The sequence below is a fragment of the Balaenoptera ricei genome, unplaced genomic scaffold (assembly GCF_028023285.1).
Source record: "Balaenoptera ricei isolate mBalRic1 unplaced genomic scaffold, mBalRic1.hap2 scaffold_149, whole genome shotgun sequence".
Lineage (NCBI taxonomy): Eukaryota > Metazoa > Chordata > Mammalia > Artiodactyla > Balaenopteridae > Balaenoptera > Balaenoptera ricei.
Genome location: NW_026777452.1, coordinates 454,720 through 475,608, shown reverse-complemented (window position 1 = coordinate 475,608; position 20,889 = coordinate 454,720). Strand labels below are relative to the sequence as shown.

The 20,889-nt window shown below is 66.7% G+C and overlaps 20 pseudogenes; all 20 read right to left on the bottom strand.

Annotated features, from left to right (window-relative positions):
- Positions 1-884: 884 nt before the first annotated feature.
- On the bottom strand, positions 885-1,003 carry LOC132358737 (5S ribosomal RNA; annotated as a pseudogene).
- Positions 1,004-1,912: 909 nt separating this feature from the next.
- Positions 1,913-2,031, bottom strand: LOC132358339 (5S ribosomal RNA; annotated as a pseudogene).
- Positions 2,032-2,927: 896 nt separating this feature from the next.
- Positions 2,928-3,046, bottom strand: LOC132358513 (5S ribosomal RNA; annotated as a pseudogene).
- A 911-nt stretch (positions 3,047-3,957) lies between these two features.
- On the bottom strand, positions 3,958-4,076 carry LOC132358736 (5S ribosomal RNA; annotated as a pseudogene).
- A 909-nt stretch (positions 4,077-4,985) lies between these two features.
- Positions 4,986-5,104, bottom strand: LOC132358338 (5S ribosomal RNA; annotated as a pseudogene).
- An 896-nt stretch (positions 5,105-6,000) lies between these two features.
- On the bottom strand, positions 6,001-6,119 carry LOC132358512 (5S ribosomal RNA; annotated as a pseudogene).
- Positions 6,120-7,030: 911 nt separating this feature from the next.
- On the bottom strand, positions 7,031-7,149 carry LOC132358735 (5S ribosomal RNA; annotated as a pseudogene).
- Positions 7,150-8,058: 909 nt separating this feature from the next.
- LOC132358337 (5S ribosomal RNA) lies at positions 8,059-8,177 on the bottom strand (annotated as a pseudogene).
- An 896-nt stretch (positions 8,178-9,073) lies between these two features.
- LOC132358511 (5S ribosomal RNA) lies at positions 9,074-9,192 on the bottom strand (annotated as a pseudogene).
- A 911-nt stretch (positions 9,193-10,103) lies between these two features.
- LOC132358733 (5S ribosomal RNA) lies at positions 10,104-10,222 on the bottom strand (annotated as a pseudogene).
- A 909-nt stretch (positions 10,223-11,131) lies between these two features.
- Positions 11,132-11,250, bottom strand: LOC132358336 (5S ribosomal RNA; annotated as a pseudogene).
- An 896-nt stretch (positions 11,251-12,146) lies between these two features.
- Positions 12,147-12,265, bottom strand: LOC132358509 (5S ribosomal RNA; annotated as a pseudogene).
- A 911-nt stretch (positions 12,266-13,176) lies between these two features.
- Positions 13,177-13,295, bottom strand: LOC132358732 (5S ribosomal RNA; annotated as a pseudogene).
- Positions 13,296-14,204: 909 nt separating this feature from the next.
- LOC132358334 (5S ribosomal RNA) lies at positions 14,205-14,323 on the bottom strand (annotated as a pseudogene).
- Positions 14,324-15,219: 896 nt separating this feature from the next.
- LOC132358508 (5S ribosomal RNA) lies at positions 15,220-15,338 on the bottom strand (annotated as a pseudogene).
- A 911-nt stretch (positions 15,339-16,249) lies between these two features.
- Positions 16,250-16,368, bottom strand: LOC132358731 (5S ribosomal RNA; annotated as a pseudogene).
- Positions 16,369-17,277: 909 nt separating this feature from the next.
- LOC132358333 (5S ribosomal RNA) lies at positions 17,278-17,396 on the bottom strand (annotated as a pseudogene).
- Positions 17,397-18,292: 896 nt separating this feature from the next.
- LOC132358507 (5S ribosomal RNA) lies at positions 18,293-18,411 on the bottom strand (annotated as a pseudogene).
- A 911-nt stretch (positions 18,412-19,322) lies between these two features.
- Positions 19,323-19,441, bottom strand: LOC132358730 (5S ribosomal RNA; annotated as a pseudogene).
- A 909-nt stretch (positions 19,442-20,350) lies between these two features.
- Positions 20,351-20,469, bottom strand: LOC132358332 (5S ribosomal RNA; annotated as a pseudogene).
- Positions 20,470-20,889: the final 420 nt, after the last annotated feature.

Sequence of the window (20,889 nt, the reverse complement as noted above, 5' to 3'; positions counted from 1 at the left end):
GAGGCTTAGCTTCCCTGGTGCTGGGGCTTGCCGACAGCCCGGCAGCCAACCCTCTCCGGCACGGCCCAGCCCGCCCACCAAGGCAGGCGACAGGAGGCCTCGGGCACCCGGGATTGGCGGACTCGTGGGAGACCTCGCAGCTCAGGTCAGGCGGGACCCTCCAGGCCCATAGGAGCTTGGCCCTCTGCCCCAGATCCCGCTTGACGCCCACAAGGACGTGGCCCCGGGGGCTTAAGGGCCCGTGGCCCACGGTCCTTTGGGCATTCGCCACCCTGTCTGCCCACACAGTTCTAGGTGAAGCCCGGCCGCGGCCAGGCTGGCCCTCCTGCCCGACGGCAGTTGGCCTGAAGCCACTGGGAGGCACCATTGAGTCGGCAAGACCCCTTAGACCCAGCAAGGCCACCCTTGCCCCTCCGCCAAATGCTGAGCAAAGTTCCCTGCACCCGGTGACCGGCCGGCCCGGAGAACCATTCCCGGCCCACGACCCCACTCCCGCCCCCGGCCGTGGTGAAAGAGTGGAGTGTGGGCTTTTTCCGGAGGGAGCTGTGGAGAGACACACGGGCAGACGGGTGGCTGCGGCGTGGAGGGGCGCTGGTGTGGTCGGCCAGGTGCAGGTCGAGGGCCTCGCGGGCCTCACGATCTTCACCCGGGCCTGCGGCGGTGTCTGGGTCCGGGCCAGCCACCCCGGCAGCGGCTGGCGTGCGGTTGCCTTCCAGGGCCGCCTTCTGGGGGCATGTCCAGCCAGACCGGCGGGGATGGCCCCCTCCGGCGCACGCTGTGTCGGGAGAGGCCTGAGTAGATGAGGCCTGCAGCAGTGCCCGGCGGGGGCAGAGGAAGCCTTGAGTACCGGCCACTACAAGAAAAGGGCAATCGGGGGGCAAAAAATACTACAGCACCTAGTATTCCCAGGTGGTCTCCCATCCAGGTAGTAAACAGACCCGACCCTGCTTAGCTTCGGAAATCAGACGAGATGGGGTGCGTATAGGGTGGTATGGCCATAGAAGGCAGCGGGGCCCACGGGGTGCCTCTTGAGGCTCAGCTTACCTGGTGCTGGCAAATTACCGCCAGTCCGGCGACCAGCCCTCTGCAGCACGGCCCTGCGGCCCGCCCAGGCAGGCGATAGCAGGCTTCGGGGTCCGGGTGTGGTGGAGTCTTGGACGCTCTAGCAGCTCAGTTCTGGCGGGAACATCCAGGCACATAGGCGCATGGCGAACCGCCCCAGATCCCGCTCGACGCTCACAAAGACGTGGCTCTGAAGGCTTAAGGGTCCGTGGTCCACGGTCCCTTGGGCATTCCCCACCCTGTCCACCCACGCAGTGCTAGGTGCAGTCCAGCCGCGGCCGGGCTGGCCCTCCTGCCTGAAGGCAGTTAGCCCAAAGCCACTGGGAGCCACCATTGATGCGGCACGGCCCCTTGGACCCAGCAAGGCCACCCTTGCCCACACGCCACCCGCTGAGCACAGTTCCCAGCGCATGGTGGCCGGCTGGCCCGGAGAACCGGACCGGCCCAGGACCCCGCTCCCGCCCCCGGCCATGGCGAAACAGCGGAGGGTGGGCTTTTTCCGGAGGGAGCTGTGGAGAGACACAGAGGCAGACAGGTGGCTGCGGCGCAGATGGGCGCTGGTTGGGTTGGCCACGGGCAGGTCGAGGGCCTCGCGGGCCTCACGATCTTCACCCGGGCCTGCAGCGGAGTCTGGGTCCGGGCCAGCCACCCCGGGAGAGGCTGGGGTGCGGCTGCCTTCCAGGGCCGCCTTCTGGCGGCATGTCCACCCAGACCGGCTGGGTGGGCCCCCTCTGGCGCACGCTGTGTTGCGAGAGGCCTGAGTAGATGAGGCCTGCAGCAGTGCCCGGCGGGAGCAGCGGAAGCCTTGAGCACCGGCGATGACAAGAAAAGGCAGATCGGGGGGCAAAAAATACTACAGCACCTAGTATTCCCAGGTGGTCTCCCATCCAGGTAGTAAACAGACCCGACCCTGCTTAGCTTCCGAGGTCAGACGAGATGGGGTGCGTTTAGGGTGGTATGGCCGTAGAAGGCAGCGGGGGCCACGGGGTGACTCTTGAGGCTCAGCTTAGCTGGTGCTGGCGAATTACCACCAGTCCGGCGACCAGCCCTCTGCTGCACGGCCCTGCTGCCTGCCCAGGCAGGCGACAGGAGGCCTCGGGGACCCGGAGGTGGCAGAGTCTTGGGCGACCTTGCAGCCCTGTTCGGGCGGGAACCTCCGGACCCGTAGGCGCTTGACGCTCCACCTCAGATCCCGCTCGACGCTCACAAGGACGTGGCCTCAGAGGCTTAAGGGCCAGTGGCCTGCTGTCCCTTGGGCATTACACAACCTGTCCACCCTCGCAGTTCTAGGAGCAGCCCAGCCATGGCCGGGCCGGCCTTCCTGCTCGACGGCAGTTGGCCCAAAGCCACTGGGATCCACCGTTGGGCTGCCACGGCCTCTTAGCCCCAGCAAACTACCCTTTCAGCCACGCCACCCGCCAAGCACAGTTCCGATGCCTGGAGGTCAGCCGACCTGGAGAACCAGTCACGGCCCACGACCCCGCTCCTGCCTCCAGCCGTAGCGAAACGGCAGAGGGTGGGCTTTTTCCGGAGGGAGCTGTATAGAGACACACGGGCAATTAGGTGGCTGCGGCGTGGATGCGCGCTGGTGGGGACGGCCAGTTGTAGGTCGAGGGCTTCGCGTGCCTCACGGCCTTCACCTGGGCGTGCGGCGCAGTCTGGCTGCGGGCCAGCCACCACGGGAGCGGCTGGTTTATGGCTATCTTCCAGGGCCGCCTTCTGGCCGCATTTCCATCCAGACCTGCGGGGAGCGCCCCCTCCAGAGCACGCTGTGTTGGGAGGGCCCTGAGGAGGTGAGGCCTGCAGAGGCGGAGGCGGCATCAGCCGTGGGCGCCTAAAGGAGAATTTATAGTGGGAGGCAAAAAAGCCTACAGCACCTGGTATTCCCATGTGGTCTCCCATCCAAGTACTAAGCAGGCCCGACCCTGCTTAGCTTCCAGGATCAGACGATATCGGGCGCGTTCAGGGTGGTATGGCGGTAGAAGGCTGCGGGGGCCACGGGGTGCCTCTTGAGGCTTAGCTTCCCTGGTGCTGGGGCTTGCCGACAGCCCGGCAGCCAACCCTCTCCGGCACGGCCCAGCCCGCCCACCAAGGCAGGCGACAGGAGGCCTCGGGCACCCGGGATTGGCGGACTCGTGGGAGACCTCGCAGCTCAGGTCAGGCGGGACCCTCCAGGCCCATAGGAGCTTGGCCCTCTGCCCCAGATCCCGCTTGACGCCCACAAGGACGTGGCCCCGGGGGCTTAAGGGCCCGTGGCCCACGGTCCTTTGGGCATTCGCCACCCTGTCTGCCCACACAGTTCTAGGTGAAGCCCGGCCGCGGCCAGGCTGGCCCTCCTGCCCGACGGCAGTTGGCCTGAAGCCACTGGGAGGCACCATTGAGTCGGCAAGACCCCTTAGACCCAGCAAGGCCACCCTTGCCCCTCCGCCAAATGCTGAGCAAAGTTCCCTGCACCCGGTGACCGGCCGGCCCGGAGAACCATTCCCGGCCCACGACCCCACTCCCGCCCCCGGCCGTGGTGAAAGAGTGGAGTGTGGGCTTTTTCCGGAGGGAGCTGTGGAGAGACACACGGGCAGACGGGTGGCTGCGGCGTGGAGGGGCGCTGGTGTGGTCGGCCAGGTGCAGGTCGAGGGCCTCGCGGGCCTCACGATCTTCACCCGGGCCTGCGGCGGTGTCTGGGTCCGGGCCAGCCACCCCGGCAGCGGCTGGCGTGCGGTTGCCTTCCAGGGCCGCCTTCTGGGGGCATGTCCAGCCAGACCGGCGGGGATGGCCCCCTCCGGCGCACGCTGTGTCGGGAGAGGCCTGAGTAGATGAGGCCTGCAGCAGTGCCCGGCGGGGGCAGAGGAAGCCTTGAGTACCGGCCACTACAAGAAAAGGGCAATCGGGGGGCAAAAAATACTACAGCACCTAGTATTCCCAGGTGGTCTCCCATCCAGGTAGTAAACAGACCCGACCCTGCTTAGCTTCGGAAATCAGACGAGATGGGGTGCGTATAGGGTGGTATGGCCATAGAAGGCAGCGGGGCCCACGGGGTGCCTCTTGAGGCTCAGCTTACCTGGTGCTGGCAAATTACCGCCAGTCCGGCGACCAGCCCTCTGCAGCACGGCCCTGCGGCCCGCCCAGGCAGGCGATAGCAGGCTTCGGGGTCCGGGTGTGGTGGAGTCTTGGACGCTCTAGCAGCTCAGTTCTGGCGGGAACATCCAGGCACATAGGCGCATGGCGAACCGCCCCAGATCCCGCTCGACGCTCACAAAGACGTGGCTCTGAAGGCTTAAGGGTCCGTGGTCCACGGTCCCTTGGGCATTCCCCACCCTGTCCACCCACGCAGTGCTAGGTGCAGTCCAGCCGCGGCCGGGCTGGCCCTCCTGCCTGAAGGCAGTTAGCCCAAAGCCACTGGGAGCCACCATTGATGCGGCACGGCCCCTTGGACCCAGCAAGGCCACCCTTGCCCACACGCCACCCGCTGAGCACAGTTCCCAGCGCATGGTGGCCGGCTGGCCCGGAGAACCGGACCGGCCCAGGACCCCGCTCCCGCCCCCGGCCATGGCGAAACAGCGGAGGGTGGGCTTTTTCCGGAGGGAGCTGTGGAGAGACACAGAGGCAGACAGGTGGCTGCGGCGCAGATGGGCGCTGGTTGGGTTGGCCACGGGCAGGTCGAGGGCCTCGCGGGCCTCACGATCTTCACCCGGGCCTGCAGCGGAGTCTGGGTCCGGGCCAGCCACCCCGGGAGAGGCTGGGGTGCGGCTGCCTTCCAGGGCCGCCTTCTGGCGGCATGTCCACCCAGACCGGCTGGGTGGGCCCCCTCTGGCGCACGCTGTGTTGCGAGAGGCCTGAGTAGATGAGGCCTGCAGCAGTGCCCGGCGGGAGCAGCGGAAGCCTTGAGCACCGGCGATGACAAGAAAAGGCAGATCGGGGGGCAAAAAATACTACAGCACCTAGTATTCCCAGGTGGTCTCCCATCCAGGTAGTAAACAGACCCGACCCTGCTTAGCTTCCGAGGTCAGACGAGATGGGGTGCGTTTAGGGTGGTATGGCCGTAGAAGGCAGCGGGGGCCACGGGGTGACTCTTGAGGCTCAGCTTAGCTGGTGCTGGCGAATTACCACCAGTCCGGCGACCAGCCCTCTGCTGCACGGCCCTGCTGCCTGCCCAGGCAGGCGACAGGAGGCCTCGGGGACCCGGAGGTGGCAGAGTCTTGGGCGACCTTGCAGCCCTGTTCGGGCGGGAACCTCCGGACCCGTAGGCGCTTGACGCTCCACCTCAGATCCCGCTCGACGCTCACAAGGACGTGGCCTCAGAGGCTTAAGGGCCAGTGGCCTGCTGTCCCTTGGGCATTACACAACCTGTCCACCCTCGCAGTTCTAGGAGCAGCCCAGCCATGGCCGGGCCGGCCTTCCTGCTCGACGGCAGTTGGCCCAAAGCCACTGGGATCCACCGTTGGGCTGCCACGGCCTCTTAGCCCCAGCAAACTACCCTTTCAGCCACGCCACCCGCCAAGCACAGTTCCGATGCCTGGAGGTCAGCCGACCTGGAGAACCAGTCACGGCCCACGACCCCGCTCCTGCCTCCAGCCGTAGCGAAACGGCAGAGGGTGGGCTTTTTCCGGAGGGAGCTGTATAGAGACACACGGGCAATTAGGTGGCTGCGGCGTGGATGCGCGCTGGTGGGGACGGCCAGTTGTAGGTGGAGGGCTTCGCGTGCCTCACGGCCTTCACCTGGGCGTGCGGCGCAGTCTGGCTGCGGGCCAGCCACCACGGGAGCGGCTGGTTTATGGCTATCTTCCAGGGCCGCCTTCTGGCCGCATTTCCATCCAGACCTGCGGGGAGCGCCCCCTCCAGAGCACGCTGTGTTGGGAGGGCCCTGAGGAGGTGAGGCCTGCAGAGGCGGAGGCGGCATCAGCCGTGGGCGCCTAAAGGAGAATTTATAGTGGGAGGCAAAAAAGCCTACAGCACCTGGTATTCCCATGTGGTCTCCCATCCAAGTACTAAGCAGGCCCGACCCTGCTTAGCTTCCAGGATCAGACGATATCGGGCGCGTTCAGGGTGGTATGGCGGTAGAAGGCTGCGGGGGCCACGGGGTGCCTCTTGAGGCTTAGCTTCCCTGGTGCTGGGGCTTGCCGACAGCCCGGCAGCCAACCCTCTCCGGCACGGCCCAGCCCGCCCACCAAGGCAGGCGACAGGAGGCCTCGGGCACCCGGGATTGGCGGACTCGTGGGAGACCTCGCAGCTCAGGTCAGGCGGGACCCTCCAGGCCCATAGGAGCTTGGCCCTCTGCCCCAGATCCCGCTTGACGCCCACAAGGACGTGGCCCCGGGGGCTTAAGGGCCCGTGGCCCACGGTCCTTTGGGCATTCGCCACCCTGTCTGCCCACACAGTTCTAGGTGAAGCCCGGCCGCGGCCAGGCTGGCCCTCCTGCCCGACGGCAGTTGGCCTGAAGCCACTGGGAGGCACCATTGAGTCGGCAAGACCCCTTAGACCCAGCAAGGCCACCCTTGCCCCTCCGCCAAATGCTGAGCAAAGTTCCCTGCACCCGGTGACCGGCCGGCCCGGAGAACCATTCCCGGCCCACGACCCCACTCCCGCCCCCGGCCGTGGTGAAAGAGTGGAGTGTGGGCTTTTTCCGGAGGGAGCTGTGGAGAGACACACGGGCAGACGGGTGGCTGCGGCGTGGAGGGGCGCTGGTGTGGTCGGCCAGGTGCAGGTCGAGGGCCTCGCGGGCCTCACGATCTTCACCCGGGCCTGCGGCGGTGTCTGGGTCCGGGCCAGCCACCCCGGCAGCGGCTGGCGTGCGGTTGCCTTCCAGGGCCGCCTTCTGGGGGCATGTCCAGCCAGACCGGCGGGGATGGCCCCCTCCGGCGCACGCTGTGTCGGGAGAGGCCTGAGTAGATGAGGCCTGCAGCAGTGCCCGGCGGGGGCAGAGGAAGCCTTGAGTACCGGCCACTACAAGAAAAGGGCAATCGGGGGGCAAAAAATACTACAGCACCTAGTATTCCCAGGTGGTCTCCCATCCAGGTAGTAAACAGACCCGACCCTGCTTAGCTTCGGAAATCAGACGAGATGGGGTGCGTATAGGGTGGTATGGCCATAGAAGGCAGCGGGGCCCACGGGGTGCCTCTTGAGGCTCAGCTTACCTGGTGCTGGCAAATTACCGCCAGTCCGGCGACCAGCCCTCTGCAGCACGGCCCTGCGGCCCGCCCAGGCAGGCGATAGCAGGCTTCGGGGTCCGGGTGTGGTGGAGTCTTGGACGCTCTAGCAGCTCAGTTCTGGCGGGAACATCCAGGCACATAGGCGCATGGCGAACCGCCCCAGATCCCGCTCGACGCTCACAAAGACGTGGCTCTGAAGGCTTAAGGGTCCGTGGTCCACGGTCCCTTGGGCATTCCCCACCCTGTCCACCCACGCAGTGCTAGGTGCAGTCCAGCCGCGGCCGGGCTGGCCCTCCTGCCTGAAGGCAGTTAGCCCAAAGCCACTGGGAGCCACCATTGATGCGGCACGGCCCCTTGGACCCAGCAAGGCCACCCTTGCCCACACGCCACCCGCTGAGCACAGTTCCCAGCGCATGGTGGCCGGCTGGCCCGGAGAACCGGACCGGCCCAGGACCCCGCTCCCGCCCCCGGCCATGGCGAAACAGCGGAGGGTGGGCTTTTTCCGGAGGGAGCTGTGGAGAGACACAGAGGCAGACAGGTGGCTGCGGCGCAGATGGGCGCTGGTTGGGTTGGCCACGGGCAGGTCGAGGGCCTCGCGGGCCTCACGATCTTCACCCGGGCCTGCAGCGGAGTCTGGGTCCGGGCCAGCCACCCCGGGAGAGGCTGGGGTGCGGCTGCCTTCCAGGGCCGCCTTCTGGCGGCATGTCCACCCAGACCGGCTGGGTGGGCCCCCTCTGGCGCACGCTGTGTTGCGAGAGGCCTGAGTAGATGAGGCCTGCAGCAGTGCCCGGCGGGAGCAGCGGAAGCCTTGAGCACCGGCGATGACAAGAAAAGGCAGATCGGGGGGCAAAAAATACTACAGCACCTAGTATTCCCAGGTGGTCTCCCATCCAGGTAGTAAACAGACCCGACCCTGCTTAGCTTCCGAGGTCAGACGAGATGGGGTGCGTTTAGGGTGGTATGGCCGTAGAAGGCAGCGGGGGCCACGGGGTGACTCTTGAGGCTCAGCTTAGCTGGTGCTGGCGAATTACCACCAGTCCGGCGACCAGCCCTCTGCTGCACGGCCCTGCTGCCTGCCCAGGCAGGCGACAGGAGGCCTCGGGGACCCGGAGGTGGCAGAGTCTTGGGCGACCTTGCAGCCCTGTTCGGGCGGGAACCTCCGGACCCGTAGGCGCTTGACGCTCCACCTCAGATCCCGCTCGACGCTCACAAGGACGTGGCCTCAGAGGCTTAAGGGCCAGTGGCCTGCTGTCCCTTGGGCATTACACAACCTGTCCACCCTCGCAGTTCTAGGAGCAGCCCAGCCATGGCCGGGCCGGCCTTCCTGCTCGACGGCAGTTGGCCCAAAGCCACTGGGATCCACCGTTGGGCTGCCACGGCCTCTTAGCCCCAGCAAACTACCCTTTCAGCCACGCCACCCGCCAAGCACAGTTCCGATGCCTGGAGGTCAGCCGACCTGGAGAACCAGTCACGGCCCACGACCCCGCTCCTGCCTCCAGCCGTAGCGAAACGGCAGAGGGTGGGCTTTTTCCGGAGGGAGCTGTATAGAGACACACGGGCAATTAGGTGGCTGCGGCGTGGATGCGCGCTGGTGGGGACGGCCAGTTGTAGGTCGAGGGCTTCGCGTGCCTCACGGCCTTCACCTGGGCGTGCGGCGCAGTCTGGCTGCGGGCCAGCCACCACGGGAGCGGCTGGTTTATGGCTATCTTCCAGGGCCGCCTTCTGGCCGCATTTCCATCCAGACCTGCGGGGAGCGCCCCCTCCAGAGCACGCTGTGTTGGGAGGGCCCTGAGGAGGTGAGGCCTGCAGAGGCGGAGGCGGCATCAGCCGTGGGCGCCTAAAGGAGAATTTATAGTGGGAGGCAAAAAAGCCTACAGCACCTGGTATTCCCATGTGGTCTCCCATCCAAGTACTAAGCAGGCCCGACCCTGCTTAGCTTCCAGGATCAGACGATATCGGGCGCGTTCAGGGTGGTATGGCGGTAGAAGGCTGCGGGGGCCACGGGGTGCCTCTTGAGGCTTAGCTTCCCTGGTGCTGGGGCTTGCCGACAGCCCGGCAGCCAACCCTCTCCGGCACGGCCCAGCCCGCCCACCAAGGCAGGCGACAGGAGGCCTCGGGCACCCGGGATTGGCGGACTCGTGGGAGACCTCGCAGCTCAGGTCAGGCGGGACCCTCCAGGCCCATAGGAGCTTGGCCCTCTGCCCCAGATCCCGCTTGACGCCCACAAGGACGTGGCCCCGGGGGCTTAAGGGCCCGTGGCCCACGGTCCTTTGGGCATTCGCCACCCTGTCTGCCCACACAGTTCTAGGTGAAGCCCGGCCGCGGCCAGGCTGGCCCTCCTGCCCGACGGCAGTTGGCCTGAAGCCACTGGGAGGCACCATTGAGTCGGCAAGACCCCTTAGACCCAGCAAGGCCACCCTTGCCCCTCCGCCAAATGCTGAGCAAAGTTCCCTGCACCCGGTGACCGGCCGGCCCGGAGAACCATTCCCGGCCCACGACCCCACTCCCGCCCCCGGCCGTGGTGAAAGAGTGGAGTGTGGGCTTTTTCCGGAGGGAGCTGTGGAGAGACACACGGGCAGACGGGTGGCTGCGGCGTGGAGGGGCGCTGGTGTGGTCGGCCAGGTGCAGGTCGAGGGCCTCGCGGGCCTCACGATCTTCACCCGGGCCTGCGGCGGTGTCTGGGTCCGGGCCAGCCACCCCGGCAGCGGCTGGCGTGCGGTTGCCTTCCAGGGCCGCCTTCTGGGGGCATGTCCAGCCAGACCGGCGGGGATGGCCCCCTCCGGCGCACGCTGTGTCGGGAGAGGCCTGAGTAGATGAGGCCTGCAGCAGTGCCCGGCGGGGGCAGAGGAGGCCTTGAGTACCGGCCACTACAAGAAAAGGGCAATCGGGGGGCAAAAAATACTACAGCACCTAGTATTCCCAGGTGGTCTCCCATCCAGGTAGTAAACAGACCCGACCCTGCTTAGCTTCGGAAATCAGACGAGATGGGGTGCGTATAGGGTGGTATGGCCATAGAAGGCAGCGGGGCCCACGGGGTGCCTCTTGAGGCTCAGCTTACCTGGTGCTGGCAAATTACCGCCAGTCCGGCGACCAGCCCTCTGCAGCACGGCCCTGCGGCCCGCCCAGGCAGGCGATAGCAGGCTTCGGGGTCCGGGTGTGGTGGAGTCTTGGACGCTCTAGCAGCTCAGTTCTGGCGGGAACATCCAGGCACATAGGCGCATGGCGAACCGCCCCAGATCCCGCTCGACGCTCACAAAGACGTGGCTCTGAAGGCTTAAGGGTCCGTGGTCCACGGTCCCTTGGGCATTCCCCACCCTGTCCACCCACGCAGTGCTAGGTGCAGTCCAGCCGCGGCCGGGCTGGCCCTCCTGCCTGAAGGCAGTTAGCCCAAAGCCACTGGGAGCCACCATTGATGCGGCACGGCCCCTTGGACCCAGCAAGGCCACCCTTGCCCACACGCCACCCGCTGAGCACAGTTCCCAGCGCATGGTGGCCGGCTGGCCCGGAGAACCGGACCGGCCCAGGACCCCGCTCCCGCCCCCGGCCATGGCGAAACAGCGGAGGGTGGGCTTTTTCCGGAGGGAGCTGTGGAGAGACACAGAGGCAGACAGGTGGCTGCGGCGCAGATGGGCGCTGGTTGGGTTGGCCACGGGCAGGTCGAGGGCCTCGCGGGCCTCACGATCTTCACCCGGGCCTGCAGCGGAGTCTGGGTCCGGGCCAGCCACCCCGGGAGAGGCTGGGGTGCGGCTGCCTTCCAGGGCCGCCTTCTGGCGGCATGTCCACCCAGACCGGCTGGGTGGGCCCCCTCTGGCGCACGCTGTGTTGCGAGAGGCCTGAGTAGATGAGGCCTGCAGCAGTGCCCGGCGGGAGCAGCGGAAGCCTTGAGCACCGGCGATGACAAGAAAAGGCAGATCGGGGGGCAAAAAATACTACAGCACCTAGTATTCCCAGGTGGTCTCCCATCCAGGTAGTAAACAGACCCGACCCTGCTTAGCTTCCGAGGTCAGACGAGATGGGGTGCGTTTAGGGTGGTATGGCCGTAGAAGGCAGCGGGGGCCACGGGGTGACTCTTGAGGCTCAGCTTAGCTGGTGCTGGCGAATTACCACCAGTCCGGCGACCAGCCCTCTGCTGCACGGCCCTGCTGCCTGCCCAGGCAGGCGACAGGAGGCCTCGGGGACCCGGAGGTGGCAGAGTCTTGGGCGACCTTGCAGCCCTGTTCGGGCGGGAACCTCCGGACCCGTAGGCGCTTGACGCTCCACCTCAGATCCCGCTCGACGCTCACAAGGACGTGGCCTCAGAGGCTTAAGGGCCAGTGGCCTGCTGTCCCTTGGGCATTACACAACCTGTCCACCCTCGCAGTTCTAGGAGCAGCCCAGCCATGGCCGGGCCGGCCTTCCTGCTCGACGGCAGTTGGCCCAAAGCCACTGGGATCCACCGTTGGGCTGCCACGGCCTCTTAGCCCCAGCAAACTACCCTTTCAGCCACGCCACCCGCCAAGCACAGTTCCGATGCCTGGAGGTCAGCCGACCTGGAGAACCAGTCACGGCCCACGACCCCGCTCCTGCCTCCAGCCGTAGCGAAACGGCAGAGGGTGGGCTTTTTCCGGAGGGAGCTGTATAGAGACACACGGGCAATTAGGTGGCTGCGGCGTGGATGCGCGCTGGTGGGGACGGCCAGTTGTAGGTGGAGGGCTTCGCGTGCCTCACGGCCTTCACCTGGGCGTGCGGCGCAGTCTGGCTGCGGGCCAGCCACCACGGGAGCGGCTGGTTTATGGCTATCTTCCAGGGCCGCCTTCTGGCCGCATTTCCATCCAGACCTGCGGGGAGCGCCCCCTCCAGAGCACGCTGTGTTGGGAGGGCCCTGAGGAGGTGAGGCCTGCAGAGGCGGAGGCGGCATCAGCCGTGGGCGCCTAAAGGAGAATTTATAGTGGGAGGCAAAAAAGCCTACAGCACCTGGTATTCCCATGTGGTCTCCCATCCAAGTACTAAGCAGGCCCGACCCTGCTTAGCTTCCAGGATCAGACGATATCGGGCGCGTTCAGGGTGGTATGGCGGTAGAAGGCTGCGGGGGCCACGGGGTGCCTCTTGAGGCTTAGCTTCCCTGGTGCTGGGGCTTGCCGACAGCCCGGCAGCCAACCCTCTCCGGCACGGCCCAGCCCGCCCACCAAGGCAGGCGACAGGAGGCCTCGGGCACCCGGGATTGGCGGACTCGTGGGAGACCTCGCAGCTCAGGTCAGGCGGGACCCTCCAGGCCCATAGGAGCTTGGCCCTCTGCCCCAGATCCCGCTTGACGCCCACAAGGACGTGGCCCCGGGGGCTTAAGGGCCCGTGGCCCACGGTCCTTTGGGCATTCGCCACCCTGTCTGCCCACACAGTTCTAGGTGAAGCCCGGCCGCGGCCAGGCTGGCCCTCCTGCCCGACGGCAGTTGGCCTGAAGCCACTGGGAGGCACCATTGAGTCGGCAAGACCCCTTAGACCCAGCAAGGCCACCCTTGCCCCTCCGCCAAATGCTGAGCAAAGTTCCCTGCACCCGGTGACCGGCCGGCCCGGAGAACCATTCCCGGCCCACGACCCCACTCCCGCCCCCGGCCGTGGTGAAAGAGTGGAGTGTGGGCTTTTTCCGGAGGGAGCTGTGGAGAGACACACGGGCAGACGGGTGGCTGCGGCGTGGAGGGGCGCTGGTGTGGTCGGCCAGGTGCAGGTCGAGGGCCTCGCGGGCCTCACGATCTTCACCCGGGCCTGCGGCGGTGTCTGGGTCCGGGCCAGCCACCCCGGCAGCGGCTGGCGTGCGGTTGCCTTCCAGGGCCGCCTTCTGGGGGCATGTCCAGCCAGACCGGCGGGGATGGCCCCCTCCGGCGCACGCTGTGTCGGGAGAGGCCTGAGTAGATGAGGCCTGCAGCAGTGCCCGGCGGGGGCAGAGGAGGCCTTGAGTACCGGCCACTACAAGAAAAGGGCAAACGGGGGGCAAAAAATACTACAGCACCTAGTATTCCCAGGTGGTCTCCCATCCAGGTAGTAAACAGACCCGACCCTGCTTAGCTTCGGAAATCAGACGAGATGGGGTGCGTATAGGGTGGTATGGCCATAGAAGGCAGCGGGGCCCACGGGGTGCCTCTTGAGGCTCAGCTTACCTGGTGCTGGCAAATTACCGCCAGTCCGGCGACCAGCCCTCTGCAGCACGGCCCTGCGGCCCGCCCAGGCAGGCGATAGCAGGCTTCGGGGTCCGGGTGTGGTGGAGTCTTGGACGCTCTAGCAGCTCAGTTCTGGCGGGAACATCCAGGCACATAGGCGCATGGCGAACCGCCCCAGATCCCGCTCGACGCTCACAAAGACGTGGCTCTGAAGGCTTAAGGGTCCGTGGTCCACGGTCCCTTGGGCATTCCCCACCCTGTCCACCCACGCAGTGCTAGGTGCAGTCCAGCCGCGGCCGGGCTGGCCCTCCTGCCTGAAGGCAGTTAGCCCAAAGCCACTGGGAGCCACCATTGATGCGGCACGGCCCCTTGGACCCAGCAAGGCCACCCTTGCCCACACGCCACCCGCTGAGCACAGTTCCCAGCGCATGGTGGCCGGCTGGCCCGGAGAACCGGACCGGCCCAGGACCCCGCTCCCGCCCCCGGCCATGGCGAAACAGCGGAGGGTGGGCTTTTTCCGGAGGGAGCTGTGGAGAGACACAGAGGCAGACAGGTGGCTGCGGCGCAGATGGGCGCTGGTTGGGTTGGCCACGGGCAGGTCGAGGGCCTCGCGGGCCTCACGATCTTCACCCGGGCCTGCAGCGGAGTCTGGGTCCGGGCCAGCCACCCCGGGAGAGGCTGGGGTGCGGCTGCCTTCCAGGGCCGCCTTCTGGCGGCATGTCCACCCAGACCGGCTGGGTGGGCCCCCTCTGGCGCACGCTGTGTTGCGAGAGGCCTGAGTAGATGAGGCCTGCAGCAGTGCCCGGCGGGAGCAGCGGAAGCCTTGAGCACCGGCGATGACAAGAAAAGGCAGATCGGGGGGCAAAAAATACTACAGCACCTAGTATTCCCAGGTGGTCTCCCATCCAGGTAGTAAACAGACCCGACCCTGCTTAGCTTCCGAGGTCAGACGAGATGGGGTGCGTTTAGGGTGGTATGGCCGTAGAAGGCAGCGGGGGCCACGGGGTGACTCTTGAGGCTCAGCTTAGCTGGTGCTGGCGAATTACCACCAGTCCGGCGACCAGCCCTCTGCTGCACGGCCCTGCTGCCTGCCCAGGCAGGCGACAGGAGGCCTCGGGGACCCGGAGGTGGCAGAGTCTTGGGCGACCTTGCAGCCCTGTTCGGGCGGGAACCTCCGGACCCGTAGGCGCTTGACGCTCCACCTCAGATCCCGCTCGACGCTCACAAGGACGTGGCCTCAGAGGCTTAAGGGCCAGTGGCCTGCTGTCCCTTGGGCATTACACAACCTGTCCACCCTCGCAGTTCTAGGAGCAGCCCAGCCATGGCCGGGCCGGCCTTCCTGCTCGACGGCAGTTGGCCCAAAGCCACTGGGATCCACCGTTGGGCTGCCACGGCCTCTTAGCCCCAGCAAACTACCCTTTCAGCCACGCCACCCGCCAAGCACAGTTCCGATGCCTGGAGGTCAGCCGACCTGGAGAACCAGTCACGGCCCACGACCCCGCTCCTGCCTCCAGCCGTAGCGAAACGGCAGAGGGTGGGCTTTTTCCGGAGGGAGCTGTATAGAGACACACGGGCAATTAGGTGGCTGCGGCGTGGATGCGCGCTGGTGGGGACGGCCAGTTGTAGGTGGAGGGCTTCGCGTGCCTCACGGCCTTCACCTGGGCGTGCGGCGCAGTCTGGCTGCGGGCCAGCCACCACGGGAGCGGCTGGTTTATGGCTATCTTCCAGGGCCGCCTTCTGGCCGCATTTCCATCCAGACCTGCGGGGAGCGCCCCCTCCAGAGCACGCTGTGTTGGGAGGGCCCTGAGGAGGTGAGGCCTGCAGAGGCGGAGGCGGCATCAGCCGTGGGCGCCTAAAGGAGAATTTATAGTGGGAGGCAAAAAAGCCTACAGCACCTGGTATTCCCATGTGGTCTCCCATCCAAGTACTAAGCAGGCCCGACCCTGCTTAGCTTCCAGGATCAGACGATATCGGGCGCGTTCAGGGTGGTATGGCGGTAGAAGGCTGCGGGGGCCACGGGGTGCCTCTTGAGGCTTAGCTTCCCTGGTGCTGGGGCTTGCCGACAGCCCGGCAGCCAACCCTCTCCGGCACGGCCCAGCCCGCCCACCAAGGCAGGCGACAGGAGGCCTCGGGCACCCGGGATTGGCGGACTCGTGGGAGACCTCGCAGCTCAGGTCAGGCGGGACCCTCCAGGCCCATAGGAGCTTGGCCCTCTGCCCCAGATCCCGCTTGACGCCCACAAGGACGTGGCCCCGGGGGCTTAAGGGCCCGTGGCCCACGGTCCTTTGGGCATTCGCCACCCTGTCTGCCCACACAGTTCTAGGTGAAGCCCGGCCGCGGCCAGGCTGGCCCTCCTGCCCGACGGCAGTTGGCCTGAAGCCACTGGGAGGCACCATTGAGTCGGCAAGACCCCTTAGACCCAGCAAGGCCACCCTCGCCCCTCCGCCAAATGCTGAGCAAAGTTCCCTGCACCCGGTGACCGGCCGGCCCGGAGAACCATTCCCGGCCCACGACCCCACTCCCGCCCCCGGCCGTGGTGAAAGAGTGGAGTGTGGGCTTTTTCCGGAGGGAGCTGTGGAGAGACACACGGGCAGACGGGTGGCTGCGGCGTGGAGGGGCGCTGGTGTGGTCGGCCAGGTGCAGGTCGAGGGCCTCGCGGGCCTCACGATCTTCACCCGGGCCTGCGGCGGTGTCTGGGTCCGGGCCAGCCACCCCGGCAGCGGCTGGCGTGCGGTTGCCTTCCAGGGCCGCCTTCTGGGGGCATGTCCAGCCAGACCGGCGGGGATGGCCCCCTCCGGCGCACGCTGTGTCGGGAGAGGCCTGAGTAGATGAGGCCTGCAGCAGTGCCCGGCGGGGGCAGAGGAAGCCTTGAGTACCGGCCACTACAAGAAAAGGGCAATCGGGGGGCAAAAAATACTACAGCACCTAGTATTCCCAGGTGGTCTCCCATCCAGGTAGTAAACAGACCCGACCCTGCTTAGCTTCGGAAATCAGACGAGATGGGGTGCGTATAGGGTGGTATGGCCATAGAAGGCAGCGGGGCCCACGGGGTGCCTCTTGAGGCTCAGCTTACCTGGTGCTGGCAAATTACCGCCAGTCCGGCGACCAGCCCTCTGCAGCACGGCCCTGCGGCCCGCCCAGGCAGGCGATAGCAGGCTTCGGGGTCCGGGTGTGGTGGAGTCTTGGACGCTCTAGCAGCTCAGTTCTGGCGGGAACATCCAGGCACATAGGCGCATGGCGAACCGCCCCAGATCCCGCTCGACGCTCACAAAGACGTGGCTCTGAAGGCTTAAGGGTCCGTGGTCCACGGTCCCTTGGGCATTCCCCACCCTGTCCACCCACGCAGTGCTAGGTGCAGTCCAGCCGCGGCCGGGCTGGCCCTCCTGCCTGAAGGCAGTTAGCCCAAAGCCACTGGGAGCCACCATTGATGCGGCACGGCCCCTTGGACCCAGCAAGGCCACCCTTGCCCACACGCCACCCGCTGAGCACAGTTCCCAGCGCATGGTGGCCGGCTGGCCCGGAGAACCGGACCGGCCCAGGACCCCGCTCCCGCCCCCGGCCATGGCGAAACAGCGGAGGGTGGGCTTTTTCCGGAGGGAGCTGTGGAGAGACACAGAGGCAGACAGGTGGCTGCGGCGCAGATGGGCGCTGGTTGGGTTGGCCACGGGCAGGTCGAGGGCCTCGCGGGCCTCACGATCTTCACCCGGGCCTGCAGCGGAGTCTGGGTCCGGGCCAGCCACCCCGGGAGAGGCTGGGGTGCGGCTGCCTTCCAGGGCCGCCTTCTGGCGGCATGTCCACCCAGACCGGCTGGGTGGGCCCCCTCTGGCGCACGCTGTGTTGCGAGAGGCCTGAGTAGATGAGGCCTGCAGCAGTGCCCGGCGGGAGCAGCGGAAGCCTTGAGCACCGGCGATGACAAGAAAAGGCAGATCGGGGGGCAAAAAATACTACAGCACCTAGTATTCCCAGGTGGTCTCCCATCCAGGTAGTAAACAGACCCGACCCTGCTTAGCTTCCGAGGTCAGACGAGATGGGGTGCGTTTAGGGTGGTATGGCCGTAGAAGGCAGCGGGGGCCACGGGGTGACTCTTGAGGCTCAGCTTAGCTGGTGCTGGCGAATTACCACCAGTCCGGCGACCAGCCCTCTGCTGCACGGCCCTGCTGCCTGCCCAGGCAGGCGACAGGAGGCCTCGGGGACCCGGAGGTGGCAGAGTCTTGGGCGACCTTGCAGCCCTGTTCGGGCGGGAACCTCCGGACCCGTAGGCGCTTGACGCTCCACCTCAGATCCCGCTCGACGCTCACAAGGACGTGGCCTCAGAGGCTTAAGGGCCAGTGGCCTGCTGTCCCTTGGGCATTACACAACCTGTCCACCCTCGCAGTTCTAGGAGCAGCCCAGCCATGGCCGGGCCGGCCTTCCTGCTTGACGGCAGTTGGCCCAAAGCCACTGGGATCCACCGTTGGGCTGCCACGGCCTCTTAGCCCCAGCAAACTACCCTTTCAGCCACGCCACCCGCCAAGCACAGTTCCGATGCCTGGAGGTCAGCCGACCTGGAGAACCAGTCACGGCCCACGACCCCGCTCCTGCCTCCAGCCGTAGCGAAACGGCAGAGGGTGGGCTTTTTCCGGAGGGAGCTGTATAGAGACACACGGGCAATTAGGTGGCTGCGGCGTGGATGCGCGCTGGTGGGGACGGCCAGTTGTAGGTCGAGGGCTTCGCGTGCCTCACGGCCTTCACCTGGGCGTGCGGCGCAGTCTGGCTGCGGGCCAGCCACCACGGGAGCGGCTGGTTTATGGCTATCTTCCAGGGCCGCCTTCTGGCCGCATTTCCATCCAGACCTGCGGGGAGCGCCCCCTCCAGAGCACGCTGTGTTGGGAGGGCCCTGAGGAGGTGAGGCCTGCAGAGGCGGAGGCGGCATCAGCCGTGGGCGCCTAAAGGAGAATTTATAGTGGGAGGCAAAAAAGCCTACAGCACCTGGTATTCCCATGTGGTCTCCCATCCAAGTACTAAGCAGGCCCGACCCTGCTTAGCTTCCAGGATCAGACGATATCGGGCGCGTTCAGGGTGGTATGGCGGTAGAAGGCTGCGGGGGCCACGGGGTGCCTCTTGAGGCTTAGCTTCCCTGGTGCTGGGGCTTGCCGACAGCCCGGCAGCCAACCCTCTCCGGCACGGCCCAGCCCGCCCACCAAGGCAGGCGACAGGAGGCCTCGGGCACCCGGGATTGGCGGACTCGTGGGAGACCTCGCAGCTCAGGTCAGGCGGGACCCTCCAGGCCCATAGGAGCTTGGCCCTCTGCCCCAGATCCCGCTTGACGCCCACAAGGACGTGGCCCCGGGGGCTTAAGGGCCCGTGGCCCACGGTCCTTTGGGCATTCGCCACCCTGTCTGCCCACACAGTTCTAGGTGAAGCCCGGCCGCGGCCAGGCTGGCCCTCCTGCCCGACGGCAGTTGGCCTGAAGCCACTGGGAGGCACCATTGAGTCGGCAAGACCCCTTAGACCCAGCAAGGCCACCCTCGCCCCTCCGCCAAATGCTGAGCAAAGTTCCCTGCACCCGGTGACCGGCCGGCCCGGAGAACCATTCCCGGCCCACGACCCCACTCCCGCCCCCGGCCGTGGTGAAAGAGTGGAGCGTGGGCTTTTTCCGGAGGGAGCTGTGGAGAGACACACGGGCAGACGGGTGGCTGCGGCGTGGAGGGGCGCTGGTGTGGTCGGCCAGGTGCAGGTCGAGGGCCTCGCGGGCCTCACGATCTTCACCCGGGCCTGCGGCGGTGTCTGGGTCCGGGCCAGCCACCCCGGCAGCGGCTGGCGTGCGGTTGCCTTCCAGGGCCGCCTTCTGGGGGCATGTCCAGCCAGACCGGCGGGGATGGCCCCCTCCGGCGCACGCTGTGTCGGGAGAGGCCTGAGTAGATGAGGCCTGCAGCAGTGCCCGGCGGGGGCAGAGGAAGCCTTGAGTACCGGCCACTACAAGAAAAGGGCAAACGGGGGGCAAAAAATACTACAGCACCTAGTATTCCCAGGTGGTCTCCCATCCAGGTAGTAAACAGACCCGACCCTGCTTAGCTTCGGAAATCAGACGAGATGGGGTGCGTATAGGGTGGTATGGCCATAGAAGGCAGCGGGGCCCACGGGGTGCCTCTTGAGGCTCAGCTTACCTGGTGCTGGCAAATTACCGCCAGTCCGGCGACCAGCCCTCTGCAGCACGGCCCTGCGGCCCGCCCAGGCAGGCGATAGCAGGCTTCGGGGTCCGGGTGTGGTGGAGTCTTGGACGCTCTAGCAGCTCAGTTCTGGCGGGAACATCCAGGCACATAGGCGCATGGCGAACCGCCCCAGATCCCGCTCGACGCTCACAAAGACGTGGCTCTGAAGGCTTAAGGGTCCGTGGTCCACGGTCCCTTGGGCATTCCCCACCCTGTCCACCCACGCAGTGCTAGGTGCAGTCCAGCCGCGGCCGGGCTGGCCCTCCTGCCTGAAGGCAGTTAGCCCAAAGCCACTGGGAGCCACCATTGATGCGGCACGGCCCCTTGGACCCAGCAAGGCCACCCTTGCCCACACGCCACCCGCTGAGCACAGTTCCCAGCGCATGGTGGCCGGCTGGCCCGGAGAACCGGACCGGCCCAGGACCCCGCTCCCGCCCCCGGCCATGGCGAAACAGCGGAGGGTGGGCTTTTTCCGGAGGGAGCTGTGGAGAGACACAGAGGCAGACAGGTGGCTGCGGCGCAGATGGGCGCTGGTTGGGTTGGCCACGGGCAGGTCGAGGGCCTCGCGGGCCTCACGATCTTCACCCGGGCCTGCAGCGGAGTCTGGGTCCGGGCCAGCCACCCCGGGAGAGGCTGGGGTGCGGCTGCCTTCCAGGGCCGCCTTCTGGCGGCATGTCCACCCAGACCGGCTGGGTGGGCCCCCTCTGGCGCACGCTGTGTTGCGAGAGGCCTGAGTAGATGAGGCCTGCAGCAGTGCCCGGCGGGAGCAGCGGAAGCCTTGAGCACCGGCGATGACAAGAAAAGGCAGATCGGGGGGCAAAAAATACTACAGCACCTAGTATTCCCAGGTGGTCTCCCATCCAGGTAGTAAACAGACCCGACCCTGCTTAGCTTCCGAGGTCAGACGAGATGGGGTGCGTTTAGGGTGGTATGGCCGTAGAAGGCAGCGGGGGCCACGGGGTGACTCTTGAGGCTCAGCTTAGCTGGTGCTGGCGAATTACCACCAGTCCGGCGACCAGCCCTCTGCTGCACGGCCCTGCTGCCTGCCCAGGCAGGCGACAGGAGGCCTCGGGGACCCGGAGGTGGCAGAGTCTTGGGCGACCTTGCAGCCCTGTTCGGGCGGGAACCTCCGGACCCGTAGGCGCTTGACGCTCCACCTCAGATCCCGCTCGACGCTCACAAGGACGTGGCCTCAGAGGCTTAAGGGCCAGTGGCCTGCTGTCCCTTGGGCATTACACAACCTGTCCACCCTCGCAGTTCTAGGAGCAGCCCAGCCATGGCCGGGCCGGCCTTCCTGCTCGACGGCAGTTGGCCCAAAGCCACTGGGATCCACCGTTGGGCTGCCACGGCCTCTTAGCCCCA